Source organism: Theobroma cacao, chromosome 7 (assembly GCF_053813885.1).
Source record: "Theobroma cacao isolate CCN51 chromosome 7, ASM5381388v1, whole genome shotgun sequence".
NCBI lineage: Eukaryota > Viridiplantae > Streptophyta > Magnoliopsida > Malvales > Malvaceae > Theobroma > Theobroma cacao.
In genome coordinates, this window is record NC_142645.1 from 6,366,178 (window position 1) to 6,372,239 (window position 6,062).

The following is a 6,062-nucleotide window of genomic DNA, read 5'->3' on the forward strand; positions in this document are numbered from 1 at the left end:
AATCAGAGTATATTTTTGTTCCCCCGGATAGAATTGTAAATTTCATTCTACATTCCATCATTTTCTTTATTTTTCTGATAAAAATATGACATTCTCTCTCAATTCTCAATTTTTACATGCCAAACTATCCCTTCAAGGAGCTCTAGAAAGTCATCTATATGGCATTAATTCTGGTTTTTTTTTCAGGTACAAAGATCTCTAAATATTTGTCATGTTGTTTTTTTTTTTTCGAGGCTTATTGCTTTATCAGGTGGCATCGTTGCTATTGTCTTAAATTCTGAATAGATTGTTAAAGGACACCAAAGAAAGTAAAATGCATTCCATTCTGCTTTTCATGCAATTAAGAGTAAGACTCTATTATTTAAATTTAGAAGGCAACAGCATTTTGATGGGTTTTTTTTTTTTTTTGGAGGGAAGAAAAAGATTTGAACTCAGCTCTTTAAACAAAGGATATATAGACTCAAATGGTCGAGTGTGATGAGTATGTTCATATTCTCAATGTTATTAAATAATAATGCATAAATCATATTTGCATTACGTCAAAGTGTTGTTTATACTCATTTTATAAGTTTCTTTTTGCGAGTAAGAGTGACATAATGCATTTTAACATTTGATTTAACGTAAATGCATCTAATTTTATCATGAAAGAGTCAATTGAATCCATCTTTCCTGAAAAAAAAAAAAAACAGACTAGAGCGATGCAAACAAAACAGTGAAACTGACTTCTTTTTCACAGGAGAAAATGGGGTGTTGTGGCCATCAATTCATTCTGAAACTGCATCATCAAGGTAAGGCAAAATGGAACCCATTTCCAACTAGCCTAGCTTGTTAAAACATGATAGATTGTTGCTGCATTTCAATTTTGCTTTGCATTTTTGGAAGCTAAATTTGTATCTTCACTCATGGTTAGCTTTGCAAGTTTATGTACAGTAATACAATATAAGTAATTGGCAATAGAGATCAAACTAAATCATGTCTTTTTGTTATCCATACAGAATTTTAATGCCTTAGGCCTTGAGATAAATTTGTTGATCTCCTATACATAATCTTATTGATATCTTTTTGCTCTTGTACTAGGTTCTCTTTCTTTTGCAGTGTTTTTTCTTGCTGAGACTGCCTTTTTATCTGAATGAATTCTAACTTGCTACATTAATAATCAAATCAAAGTTTCATTGGGATCTTAAACAGCATTTCATCTGCTTCCATTCTTTTTCAGGTGAAGAGGCCAGGGGCATATGTTTATGCTCTTCAAATTGTGGAATTGTCTCTAAATATTCGGTGTCAGATATTGTAAAAGTTGGAGATGTATGTAAAGTTGTCTTGTTGACATGGGATTAGTGTGTTGTTGTCTTGATAGTTGAGACCTCTATGGATTTGGTTTATGTTTTAATTAATAACCTCTCATTTTTTTATCGAGTGATTCATATTTGTGAATAATCTTTAAAACTATCTTCATATGTGTTTTTTTGCTTCATTTTTCTTTGCTATGGCAAACAAAGGATTGAGATTTTTTTTTCGGAAAGACAAAGGATTGAGAGTTAGGACTGACTTAACACCTTCAATTGATAGGGCCAATAGCATGGGTCGAATTTGAAATCTTTGTATTATTTTACAATTTTTTGATTATTATGTAACTTATATAATTATTAGCAGTTATAAAGTTTATACTCAATCATAATCAGAATTGCATTTGATTTAGTGATTAATGCATAATTGTTCATAAATATTCGCTTACCACCTTATTTTTCATAGTTTAACAATTGCTTTTTAAAAAAAATAAAAAAAAAAGATAATTTTTCCTGTTCGCCATGATTCTTTTGCCTTCTGCATCATGCGAGAGAGCATTGATGCATTCGAAGTTTTTAATGCCATTCTGCGGCCTGCAGATGCTTTAGATGACAGTTCCAAGCCTGTAATTGATGGTATGGATGCCTCCAAGCCCAAACACAAAAGGGCAGATCTCGGGCCCCTCACAAGATTATGATGGGACTCCATCCAAGTTGTTACTGATCACATCCAAGGTCTTTTAGATGAAACTTTGATTGATGAGTCCTGTGAGGTTGAAGAGGAAGAGTATCCCATCATCTCATCTCAGATGTTAAGAAACATAAAAGATGGAAACACTTACAGGAGACTGAAGATGTTTTGTGCAAAAAATCCTCCAAGAAAGAAAAGAAAAAGAGCAAAAGCCGTGGCTAGTAATTTTGAAAGCAAGTTGGTGAAGGGGTCTACATCAGATGGTGATTTTCATATATGTTTATTGTAATTCGAGTGTTTAGCCTGGTCTAAAAAGAACGCTTTCCACTCATTTTCCAAGCTGTCCCTTTGTAATTAAATAACAACTGCAGTTTCTTAGTCTTCCCTCCTACCTATGAAAATTAATCTATTCACACTTCACGACATAATTTGTTATTGTTAAAAAAAAAAAAAGTCTTTTGTTTTGTCTTTCTCCTCCTTTTATTTAACGTTATTTTTCGCTGTCATGTAATTTGATCCTTCGAGCCTCAATCATGCTTTTATGAAACAAGAAAACCACTGGATAGAAATCCTCTGCCCCCCTCTTGTGCCCCCATCCGTGCCTCCTCTCGAAATTTTTGCCATATGTCCTATCTTTTAATGGGATGTTAAAACGGTAGTGCCAAAAATTTTAAAGCCGGCTGTTAACGTTACTTTAAAAATAAAAAAAAAATTCTCATGGTAGGTTGTTTTCTTGTTTGCTGCCGACTTCACTTTTACTTGTTTTGGCTGCCTACTCCTCTTTTACTTCGCTTCACCTTTGCCGAGTACTTTTTGTAAGTTGTTTTATTAATTCTTTAGATTTCAATTTTATATTTATTGATTCATTACATGGTGTTTTATTCAATTTTGTGCTTGCAAATAATGTTTTGGGATGTCTTTTAGTTGTTGTTTATGATGGAAGATTTGGATTCCTAGCTGATCTCGGTGTTACCTCATCACTGCTTTACCATGAAGGTAATTCTGAGAGTTCTATTTCCAGAAGGATATGTTAGTGGGAACTTGACGATGGAGATTTTGGGTTTCGATTCTGCTGATGGTATCTCTGGAAAGAGGGGAGGAAGCTTTTGCTGACCGTTTCTGCGCTGCATCAATTTGTCTGTCTGTTTTTTCTTGAGTCTGTCTCATGTTTCTGTCTTTTTTGTTCTGAATGTTGGTTGGAAGGTCAGGTTTTTTGCTGTTTCTTTTTGTAAGCTCGACAAAGATAGTTTGTGTTTGTGATGACAGGGACCTTCTTTTGTACAGGAGTATTGGGAGAGTATACCTTTAAGGAACAAGGGCATACTTACCAATATTCTTGATGTTTAGCTATGGCTGTCCGCCATGGCTCTTGTAAAGGGGAAGTCTTTGCTCCTGATTATTAATGAAATCTCTCTTTGCTTTTAAAAAAAAAAGAATGGAGTGCCCTTACCTTTCAAATTTTATGTGATGTTCAATGAACTCTTTCAATCCCTGTTAATCAAGTAGCTTTTTTAGTTTTTGATTTTTTATATAGTTTTTTTTTCATTATTAACTTGCAAGGACATGCTCAGAGATCATCAAGTTCTGCAGCTAAAAGCCAACCATCCCAAAAAAACCCCATTTCATGTAGCCCCCAAAAAATGTTGACAGAAGACTCACCTCAATTAGCAAATAAGAAAAAAACAAAAGCAAACACTTTTTTTTATCATGTATTATCATCTGGATCTAGATGAAAACACTAGAAAGAACAGTGAGTTCGGCATCCCAACTTTCCAACCCAATAGAGGTAGAAGACTCCAAATTTATTCTTGATATCAAATAAAACAATGTTTGGCATAATTCAAACTATATAGAACTTAACAAATATGAAAAACCAAAGTTTTATCTGAAAAGCAAAATAAATCACTTTTATCTTTCGCAAGTAAATTACAATAATATTTAAAACATGTTGGGGAAGTCATATCTTTCATCTATCTTTCTCGTCTCCTTCCAAAGTTTATCTTTGTAAAATAGAAACTTGTGGTATTTGAGCCTATACATATACAAATAAAAAATTAATTAAGTATTATAAACAAAAATAGAAAAAATAAAATTGTTTATTAAATATAAAAGGAATTACTTGTAGTAAATCCACCATGCTTGTGATAGTAGATTGATGGATGTCAACATGAGTTTGCTGTTAAATATTCAAATATGTAAGTGATACATAAAATATAAAATTTAATTTTACTATTATAATATTTTAATTACCTGGACAAACTGAAATGGTTGAGTACATTGATTGAATCCATTAGTAGCACTATGGTACAAAGTATGAGCAATTTGACTTGAATCCTATGAAATTATTAGAATAGATACATGATTATATAGATTAGAAGGAAATTATAATTATAAAATTAAATCAAAACATAATATAAAACGATATCAAGAAATTATTACCCTTCCTCTTGAACTAGTGGAGTCTTTACTAATTTATCAATTTGACATCTTTTCTTTCTTTTAGCTTTTTCCAAAGCATTTTTCAGTCGATGAGATGATCTATCTCCTTTATTTTTAGGTTTACATTTGATTCCCTTGATTTTTTTGGCTTTCTTTCTCATTATGCCCACTTTCGTCAAATTGACAAACCTGTTTTCCATCACTGGAGCTTCTAGACTCTTCATTTGATAACTGCTTCAAAGCCGTCTCAACTTTGCTCAATGTCTTTTCTCAGTCTAATTGATTAATGGTTTACAAACCATCTCACTCAATTTGGAAGTCTGAAACTGTGAGATTGACATATTTCAGGAGAAAAATGGGATTGTGGTTAGTTGGATTCGGATGCATCAACAAGGTAAGGCAAGATGGAAACTATTTCCATCAAGCTGTCTCAAACATGAGTGACAGCTGCGGCATTTACATTTTGCTTTTATTTGATAATCTTTTGATTTAAAAATTGAGTGTTGGAAGCTAAATTTGAGTCTTGTTCAGGGCTAGCTTTTCAAGTTTATGTAATACAATATAATTAAGAGGCAATAGAGATTAAAGTAAATCAAGTCTTTATGTTATCCTAAATATTGATGCCTTAGGCCTTGAGCATAAATATATATTTCTTTTTCCCCCGCATTTGTTTCTTATTCATTTGCTTTATTTTGCTTGCAGAGCTGGCTTTTATCTGAATTCTAACATGCTATATTAATAATCAAATCAAGTTCCATTAGGATGTTTCACATAATTTGAACCACTTACCATGACATATTTAACTTTTCTTTTTCAGGAAAAGAAGCCATTGGCATTTCTTCTTCTGCCCTACATGAGGGGACCGAAGATACTTGTTCCAACACTATGGAATAATTGTCTGATGTGAAATTGTCTTGTACCATCTTGCATTGCTGTTGACATGATTGGTTTGCTATTATTTTCAGTTTTTTATTTTCAAAGTTGTAATATTTTCTGTTTTTATTGTAAGTTTGGGTTTGCTACATTTATATTCTACAGCTGTATTTTCAGTTTTTATTTTCAATGCTTGAAATTAAATAATATTTCGAGTTACATTTAATTAGCAGTCATAGTTACAATGGTTAGAACATGAACTTTTTGACACGCAATATTTGGATTAAAACCAAATATATATGGAATGATTTATGGAAATATAGTTGCTTCAATTCATAGACTAAGAAAAGCATATGATTCTTTCTATTAATTAATTTGCAATTATTTTCTTGTTCTGGTAATGGAGACATAGGGCCAAAAGTTATGCATTAATAATTCATCCTCTCTTTGGTGGGCGGCGAGTTACACTTTCTTACTACTACTGGAGCCTATGTAGTTTATGCTTGCCTTGGTTGCCTGAGCAATTACAGGATTTTCATTGTGTATAGAAAACGATCAGTCCATTGTATACTATGGAATAATTGAGTCCCTATATTTTCTAAAATTTACAATATTAGTCCAATGTGTTAAAAGTTTTTTGTTATCTATGTTGATATGATGTTTGACTGTATTGACATGACATTTTCTTACTAATGTGATAATGAATCGAATGACATTACAATGATAAAGTGACATTTCACGAACGATGTAATAATAATGTTGATATGACATGA

The 6,062-nt window shown here is 32.1% G+C and overlaps 1 protein-coding gene across 1 annotated transcript in view; it reads left to right on the forward strand.

Moving 5' to 3' along the window:
- LOC108662734 (putative disease resistance protein At1g50180) overlaps positions 1 to 5,435 on the forward strand; it is a 48,258-nt gene extending 42,823 nt beyond the window's left edge. Inside the window, exon 6 of the mRNA XM_088808642.1 lies at positions 5,234 to 5,435. The gene's annotated coding sequence lies outside the window, so the exon portion shown is untranslated. The remainder of the gene's footprint in view (positions 1 to 5,233) is intronic.
- Positions 5,436 to 6,062: the final 627 nt, after the last annotated feature.